This window comes from Petromyzon marinus, chromosome 45 (genome assembly GCF_048934315.1).
Source record: "Petromyzon marinus isolate PM22_M1 ecotype Great Lakes invasive population chromosome 45, UKy_Petmar_22M1.pri1.0, whole genome shotgun sequence".
NCBI lineage: Eukaryota > Metazoa > Chordata > Hyperoartia > Petromyzontiformes > Petromyzontidae > Petromyzon > Petromyzon marinus.
In genome coordinates this window covers 4,998,514-5,007,209 of record NC_133711.1, presented here as the reverse complement: position 1 = coordinate 5,007,209, position 8,696 = coordinate 4,998,514, and the positions used below count along the sequence as shown (strand labels likewise).

The window sequence follows — 8,696 nt, the reverse complement described above, 5'->3', positions numbered from 1 at the left end:
TGATGTTGATGATGAGAGACACCGCAAACTCCAAATATACAGCAGGCGTCAGGGTCGGGAACGCACCCACGATCTTCTGCATACCAGGCGAGGTAGTTAACATCTCCTAGCCCCTATCCTTGACCATCAGTCTTGACGCATCCTACCCAAGCCCGTTCCGTAACGCTCTCGCCACGTGTCCCCTACCTCACCCGTGTGAGAAAGAGCTTCGCAGCTCATCGGATTCCTCCAGTACAAAGTAAAACAAAATACGATGAAGCCCACCTAACGTTTCTCAACAGTTTGGATGATGTCATTGACCCGCGTATGTTTCTATAATCCACGTTTGTTTCTCTTTCTCTTGGCGTAATTTGTAAATGATTGCTGTAAAATGTTCTGGATTTGCTCCCCAACACACCGGCGTGCTGTACTGGTAACGACTTGGCGTGTTTTGTTTACGTGACACGCATTTTTAATTGGCCGCGTCGGGTGGTGGCGGGCTTAACGACACATTTTATATTCACGCCATCTGACACAAAACCCCTGTATTCTGGCGTAATTTGTGTTTGGTGATTGTGCGTCAGCGTCTTTTCTTCGATCCACTGCTGGATGATTGCAAGCGTCAATCACCACGGTCAAGGGGACCATGCTTCACGTTGTTCCGTTGCGAGCTGGTGAGCTGAGTACATTCTATATAAGTCAATATATATAAAACCCACGAAGCTCATTGAGCAAATATATGTTTACATTTGTTCGACGGTGCATTCGTGAGGGTAGTCTTCGTTAATTTGTCCACCTTTATTTATAATTCAGCAACGTGGCGGGAGCTCGCAACTTCGCAATTCGGAAGAGCTTTAAAACTTATCCGTTCGCCCGTCCGTCTGTAGCATTTACTCTCGTTATGAATTATCCAACAAGGGTTTAAAACTGCAGTATGAGGTTTCGTTAATATGCGCTTACCCCTGTCGAGAAAACCGGCCACATTGATAAAAACATATATATAACTTGGGAGTTATTAAACTACGCCGCGCTAAATAAAACCGACCCGCCTCTTGCTTCCCGGCCCTACCGACCAAAGCGCGCACTCCCCGGCAGACCCGCTAGCCGAGCGCCGTGGTCTCATCGCGGCCTACCATTTATCAACAAGAGTAACGACGACTCGTCTGAGGAGAGATGCAATATAAAGTTACGTTTATTGTGATAAAAGTTGCCTTCCTATCGGGTGGTGGGGGACGTTTTCCTTTGGCGGGTGATGGCATCGCCTTGGCCAAAAAGGTTTCTTTCACTCGTTCATCCGCTGGTGGTTATTTTATTTTACATTGCGTGTGCGCCAAGTTCGTATTTGTAACAACGTCCGTCACACACAGGGTTGTTATATTCTTTTCTTCTTCATTTTTTACCGAGAAGCCTTCGATTCGGACAGGGTTGGCGTTTAAGACTTGGCGTATAGGGTGGGTTGTGTTTGGTTTGCGGTTATTGCTCGGCCCGCACTTGGGGTTCTTAGGACGCACGAACTTCTTCTTCTCTACAAGCGTCCCCCCCAGCCCCTTGCGCTACCCCCTTTTATACCCCTCAAGCCCCCCCTTGTTTGAAGCTTCGCTCACCCCAATCCCCCCATGCCCCTTGCGCTATCCCCTTTTATACCCCTCGAGCCCCCCCCCCCTTGTGGAAGCTTCGCTCACCCCAATCCCCGCCCCCTTTAAGCTATCCCCTTTTATACCCCTCGAGCCCCCCCCCCCCTTTGTGGAAGCTTCGCTCACCCCAGTCCCCGCCCCCCCTTCGCCAACGGTTCTCAACCGTCTCCCCCATCCCCACCCCCCCCCCCTCGTTTCCCGCCTTTTTTACGTTTGAATCTCTCCCCCACCAATCATGCCAAGTCTTTTCGGTAAAGTCACGTCGGTAAAATACAATAATAAAAAAATAAAACAACTAAATTAAATCACGACGTTTCGGAGGCAACACAAGCTTCCGTCTTCAGGTGGAACAGACGCAACAAAGTTCGCTGTATTTTATTTTACCTACGTGACTTTACCGAAAAAAACCCCAAAGAAGTGTGTGAATCCTTGCAGTCGCGAAAGCTTCAAATCTAGAATTCATTTCAACTCTCTCCGTTCTTAGCCAATGCCCTTTGAGGCCATCCCTGCACCCAATCAGAGGCCTCGACGGACTACCCGGACCGTCCGCTAGCGCGTGCACCGATTTAACGCACAGCGGTCGCCTTTTAGCGGCACATATCGATAATAACAGGTTTAGTGTTTTTTTTAGGGGGTTATATCGCGTCAATATGTGCCGTTAAATCCGCCACAACATTTACACTTTGTGGATTTGCTCCCCAACACACCAGTAACGAATTGGCACGTTCTGTTTACGTGACAAACTTTACTAATTGGCTGTTGTCGTGTGGCAACGGGCTTGACTGCACATTTACATTTACGCGATATAACCTAAATATAAAACCTGTATTATTCGTTATTGTTTCGGTGTTTGTCACTGGACAGTCAAAGTAGCAACATGTCAACACCTTCCTTATCAGTGCCTAGCTTATTACAGACCAATTCAGACATTATTGGTCACCCGTGTCCTTATAAATCCATAGTCCTGTCACAAAGGAGAAACACAAACAAATGTTTTTGCCCGTATTTAAACGGCCTATATGCCATATTCTTGGTTCTTTCGGTAAAGTCACGTAGAAGGGAAACAATAAAATAACAAAAATCTAAAACAATAAAATTCTCACGACGTTTCGACTGCAACACAAGCAATCATCATCAGGTGTGAAAACCACAACAAGAAAATGTGTTTCCCTTCTACGTGACTTTACCGAAAGAACCAAGAATATGAATCCCTGCATTCACGAAAGCTTTAAATCAAAAAGGCTTATATGCCGTTATGGATCTGAAAATATGTAAACCGTGCGTGTTGACAGATATGGGACATTGCACTCCTAACCGGTACGTTGACGAAGCACAGGGCCGTATTATCCAATAGGCACAGTAGCCACATGATAATAGGGGTTTTCCCCTTTTTTCTGGCAACAAAACTTAAACCTTTTTAGAGAAATCATGTCTTCATTAACCACAATACTTGTGGTCAGAATGCAAAAAAAAAACACGCTGATAATATATGCAGATTGCGGACCAATCAGTTTCAAGGATAATCAGATTCAAGGACAATGCATATATTATTAGAGTTTTTTGTTTGCATTTTGACCACAAGTATTGTGGTTAATGCACACATGATTCCTTGTGAAAAGGTTTCAGTTTTGTTGCCAGAAAAAAGGGGAAAAACCCTATTATTATACTTTGGTACTGGCAAAGGAGGTCTAATGAAGTAGACACATGGTTAAACAAAATATTGACTGTTTTGTTTGTATGATAAAAAAACAATATTTAACAAAGGATATCTTATATTCTTGGTTCTTTCGGTAAAGTTACGTAGAAGGGAACAATAAAATAATACAAATATTAAACAATAAAATCCTCACGACGTTTCGACTGCAACACAAGCCATCATCATCAGGTGTGAAAACCACAACAAGAAAATTTTATTTTTGTGTGAGAATTTTATTGTTTTACATTTTTATAATTTTATTGTTTCCCTTCTACGTGACTTTACCGAAAGAACCAATAATATGAATCCCTGAAGTCACGAAAGCTTTAAATCAAAATTCAAGGATATCTTCTTGAATAAATATACTTATATAGCAAGGATAGGAACGGTGTACATACAGATATGCAGAGGCGTGTCAATGTCGATCTTACCTTTCTCTCTAAGGGGCCGTCCATAAATGACGTCACGCACCTGGGGGGGGGGGGGGTCAGACATTTGTAACGATGTGTGACGATGGGGGGGGGGGGTTGAGAAGTGTGACGTCACATCAAAATGTGCAACTTTAAATAAATATAGACAACACGTTCTACTTAATTAAATAGACGTTTTAATAAGTGTTTTCTCATACAACATCAGAGTTCAGCGCCACATTAAATACGCACTAGAATGACAACAATAGTTTAAAGCGATTTGAAGCATGTTTTATATATTTTTTAGAGGGGGGGGGGGCAGAGCTTTGTGACGTCATATTTGAGGGCGGGTCTGACTTTTTGTGACGCCGTGTGACAACGGGGGGGGGGGGGTGGGGTCAAAAATCGTTCAAAATCACGTGACGTCATTTATGGTGAGATAAATTAACACCGGAGGTGAACTTGTCATCGTCAAATTGTGTTTTTCGAGGAACAGGGGCGGCAGTAACACGGGGCAGCAGCACCTACGGCAGGACTACGAATCAGAAGGACCCTCGGGCCTACAAGAACCTTCATCCGGACCTGGCAGCGCCACATTCATCTCCCGTTAGTCGTGCGCTATTTACGGTTACTGCGGTAGCATGCCTGAATATCGATTACGTAAATATATGATTATTAATAGGCATACCTTATACTCTAGTGCTAGTGCCTTACGCCGATAAACCCTAAGGGGCCGCCCATATTATGACGTCACGCGATTTTGGACGATTTTTGATCCCCCCCCCCCCCCCCCATCGTCACACGGCGTCACAAAAAGTCAGACCCCCCCTCAAATATGACGTCACAAAGCTCTGCCCCCCCCTCCCCCAAAAAAATGCTTCAAATCGCTTTAAACTATTGTCATTGTAGTGCGTGTTTAATGTGGCGCTGCACTCTGATGTTGTAGGAAAAAAAACATTTATTAAAAAGTCTATTTAGTTAAGTAGAACGTGTTGTCTATATTTATTTAAAGTTGTGCATTTTGATGTGACGTCACATTTCTCAACCCCCCCCCCCCTCGTCACACATCGTCATAAATGTCTGACCCCCCCCCCCCAGGTGCGTGACGTCATTCATGGATGGCCTCTAATCCAAGCCAAACGACCATCGTTCCGGAAAATATAAAGTAAGACTTTAATTTAAACTGTGGCTCAGAGTACCCCACATTTTACCCCACCATAAAAAAACAACTAATTTATTTAGAACTGCTTATCGTGTTTAATTTGTTGTCCTTCGCCCGGCACCTCTGATTAGCACGGTTGGCTACGTACGGTGCGAGAGAAGTTCAACGAAGACAAACATTCCCCGTATAGCCTTAACAGTCTGTAGGGGCAAGTGCTGTTAGCGAGCACCTATGAAGGCCGGAACGGTACACGGGGTGGGTGGCCAACACCACGCCCGACCGCCTTTGTCTCCCCAGTAGCGATGTTTACACACCACACCAGGTACTCATGTGAGGCTGAGTCGACCTAGGGGAGGCCCAGGACCGGTTTCAGATAATCGTCACTGGTGTTGGCCATGAGCGAGAATATACATACAAACATACCTTGCATAACCTGCCGATAGACTAACTATGGTGTACCCATTTATCCTGCCAGGTGGACAAAGACGGTGGGGAGTTTGGGTGGGTGGGGTGGAGATTTTACCACGAAACTTTGACCATTGTTTCTACACTGGGAGATGGAATTGAACCGGCACCACTCTGGATTGCAAGTCCAGTGCGCCCGCTGAAGCGTCCTTGCCATTTTATGTACACGGCGTTAATCATATTGGGACGCCAAGGCTAATGTAATTGGCAAGTGGTGTTTATGCAACAAAAATATATAATTCCGATTGTAATTCATCTGGGGTGGGGGGTATGTGATGGACGGACGTGTGGCATTTGATTTACCCATAATTCTCATTTGCGTAGTGGGTCGGGTGGCAACAGACAGACTACGAACATTGTGTTTCGTGTACTTTAGACAGGAAGTTGTGATGGATTATAAAATGAAGATTGTTAATTAAACTAATATTATTACAGTCATTGTCAGCCGTGCTCCATCCACTGCTGGATGAAGGCCTCACCATCCGCCACCACCTCTCAACGATCCTGCGATGGAATTATTCACCCAGCACCTCCGCACGAGCTGATTTCATCGCTCCATCTCCTTGGGGTGCCAAGGTGGCTGAGATGTTATCTCCTTCGCCTGCAATGGAGGAGGTTTGTGGGTTTGATCCTGACCCTAACACCTGCTGTATATTTGGAGTTTGCGTGTCTTTCTCTCTCTCCCCCGTGGCCGCGTGGATTTTTCTCCAGGTCCTCTGGTTTTCCCCTCCCCATTTATAATCAACCTGCGTTTAGAGTATTTGGCTGCTATACATTTCCACACGATAAGCCACTTTCTTGAGTTATCACTTGTGGACAGGTCGCTTCCGAAAAAGAGCTATATAGCTCGGTGGACCTTTCCTAGTAAAATAAAATTGTTTCGTTTTTTTGACATAACCCTTTCCTGTTCAGATGACGTCCGGCTATGTACGTGTACGTCATGAGTTATAAAAACACTTTATCGGTATGTCCTCAGGTCGCACAATGTACCGAGGCTCCGAGGCTCCCACAAGGCCATGCGGGATGGGCGTGTGGCACAGTATGGCGCCAGCGATCATTAGAGTGCGGTGGTCGTGTCGATACGGTTCTCTGCGGTGAGTGCAACGTCTTTAAAAACAATGGTGCTCCTACGCTTCTCGAAATAAAATTTCACGATCACCGCTTGTGCATTCCGAGATGCGGCGGTGAATGGGACTCCCCACCCTGCAACTTGCAGGCGTCACGGAGCGGCAAAGGGTTAACAGCATTCGTATGTTCTCAACTACCACGTGTTCCTCTTCGCTCCTCCTTCCATCCTTCACTGTGATTCCAAGCACGCTTCTTTAAGCACTTGACATTTTTTTTTGTCGCCCCGCGGAGACGTCGTTGAATTTCCGGTCCCGATGTCAGCAGGATCGCGATGGAATCGCGAGGACGGTTCGGAGGCTCGAGAAGGAACCACAGAGCAAGCGTGAGAGGCCGCGGTCAAATGGTGAGCCTGCGCCAATAATTCCCCGAGCTCTGCGGTCCTCTATACATTGAACTCCTTTCCCGTTCCGAGACGTCTGCAAGCTGAAGGGTGGTTGCGTGCCCCGTTCGCTGCTGAATCTCGCGCAATCGGCTCGGCGTTAATTTTATTTCGAGAGGCGTAGCGCCGTTGTTTTTTTACAGACATTGCTACTCACCGCAGAGACCCGTGGCGACACGACCGCACCCTACGATAGCTGGCGCCAAACTGCGCCACACGACCTCCCGCACGGCCTTGTGAGAGCCTCGGTACCGATAAAGTTATTTTTTTAAATTTCAGTTCTTCTTCCGCTCACGTTCCGATACGTCTATGTCGTTGGAGCGGAATGGAATAAAAAGCTGATGACGTACACGTAACGACGCACACGCACACCACCGTAACAGAAGAGGGTTAAGGTGTTGTCGGCCAATTCACGTGTACATGTGGGTTGATACTGGAGCCTGCTGATAAAAAGCAGTGGAACAGCACTGTCATCCCGCACAGATGAAACAGGTGGAGTTCACGTTTGCTGTACCGCCTTCTTCTGGTGAGCACAGGGTATGACACCTCGGCGCTTAAGGGCTAAGGGAGTTTCACAACTTTCACTTGATCCACCAACCCTTCCTGCCTCCACATCGCTGGATTGCAGGCCAACTGCGTAGCTAGCGCCGCCCGGCATTTGAATTGACACCATCAGCCGGTGTCAATTGAACCCTGTAAATGACGAGATCACTCCATTGCAAACAGAAGCATTAATGCAGGCTGGAAACAAATAGATTCAACAGGTCACACGGGTATAGAGCATTGCTTCCCAGAGGTGTACGGCAGCAGTGAACGTTGAGCGTGTTGTGCTGATGATTCCCAATGAGGAACGATACCGATCTACATTTTTGTCCTTTCACTTATGTGTGTTGGGACGACCACATTTTCTCAACTCTTTGGGTTTGTCTTTCTCCATGATGTGGGCACACGCTCAGTTCTGCTGAGCTGGTGGTCTGGACAAGGCTGAGAGGCTTTGTACGTGCAGTGCTGCACACCGGTTTATGTGTGTGTGTTGTTAGATCTTGAACAGCGTCAAGAAATTAATAATTTTCTTGAAATTGTTTAACATTTTTTTTAAATTGATTTCAACAAATGACAGAAATAAAATGTCAAGGTACAGTTCTTTGTGCTTTGAGTGCACTGAGCAGACGATCGCGAGTGAGCCACCATCGCTCGCGATCGTCACGAGTAAGTGAGCGACTATCGCTCGCGACCATCGCGAGTGAGCGACCCACGTGAGTGAGCGACCATTGTGAGCGACCATCGCGAGCGACCATTGTGAGTGAGCGACCATCTTGAGTGAGCGACCCACGTGAGTGAGCGACCATTGTGAGTGAGCGACCATCGTGAGTGAGCGACCCACGTGAGTGAGCGACCATTGTGAGTGAGCGACCCACGTGAGTGAGCGACCATTGTGAGTGAGCGACCATCACGAGTGAGCGACCATCGTGAGTGAGCGACCATCGCGAGTGAGCGACCATCGTGAGTGAGCGACCCACGTGAGTGAGCGACCATTGTGAGTGAGCGACCCACGTGAGTGAGCGACCATCGTGAGTGAGCGACCATCGCGAGTGAGCGACCCACGTGAGTGAGCGACCATCGCGAGTGAGCGACCATCGCGAGTGAGCGACCCACGTGAGTGAGCGACCATCGTGAGTGAGCGACCCACGTGAGTGAGCGACCATCGTGAGTGAGCGACCCACGTGAGTGAGCGACCATCGTGAGTGAGCGACCATCTTGAGTGAGCGACCATCGCGAGTGAGCGACCATCGCGAGTGAGCGACCCACGTGAGTGAGCGACCATCGCGAGTGAGCGACCATC

The 8,696-nt window shown here is 47.4% G+C and overlaps 1 long non-coding RNA gene across 1 annotated transcript; it reads left to right on the top strand.

Annotated features, from left to right (window-relative positions):
- The first annotated feature begins 4,821 nt into the window (after positions 1–4,821).
- Positions 4,822–8,240, top strand: LOC142930903 (uncharacterized). The gene is made up of 4 exons (XR_012946882.1): positions 4,822–4,884; positions 5,782–5,961; positions 6,323–6,440; positions 6,739–8,240. It is a non-coding gene; the product is annotated as an uncharacterized LOC142930903 (long non-coding RNA).
- The last annotated feature ends 456 nt before the right edge of the window (positions 8,241–8,696 follow it).